Consider the following 662-nt stretch of genomic DNA (forward strand, 5'->3'; position numbering starts at 1 on the left):
TCATTCTGGCTCAGGCTGGTCCACAATTCCTGAGCTCCAGTGATCCACCTGCCACAGCCTCCCAGAGTGCTGGGATTATAGGCGTGAGCCACCTTGCCTGGCCAAGAACTTAGAATGAATGGTACTGAAAACCAAAGGAAGAAATACCCAAACTCACCATTTTCTAATTTGGTGGTACACTTCACTAGGCTTCGTGGGTTTGAGGTGATGTTCATGTGGTCTACCTGCAGAGTGGAAGCATCACATAACAACAGTGGCTTGGCACACTTTTCCTCACCTCTGTGTTCCCTGATGTCATCATGGTAGCTGGAAACTTGCTAGGATGCTCAAGCAATCCATCCTCTTGCCTCAGCCTCCCAAGTAGCTGGCACACACCACCGTGTTTGGCTAATGTTACTTTTCTGCTTTTCATAGAGACTGAGGGTCTTTCTTTTGTTCAGGCTCAGGTGGATTTCCTGACCCCAAGCCATCTTCCTCCCGGGGCCTCCCCAGAGTACTAGCATTTCAGGTCTAGCCATCCTTCTTGGCTATGGTTCATTGACAATATTCTGTATTTTTCCTATAATATTCTTATATTCATTCTATAGACCAGAGGTCTAGTTGTACCTGCCAATCTGACCCATCACTTGTTTTGCAAATTAAATTTTATGGACACATAGTCA

The sequence above is a fragment of the Otolemur garnettii genome, unplaced genomic scaffold, assembly GCF_000181295.1.
Source record: "Otolemur garnettii isolate 467f Iridium unplaced genomic scaffold, OtoGar3 scaffold00153, whole genome shotgun sequence".
Taxonomy (NCBI): Eukaryota; Metazoa; Chordata; class Mammalia; order Primates; family Galagidae; genus Otolemur; species Otolemur garnettii.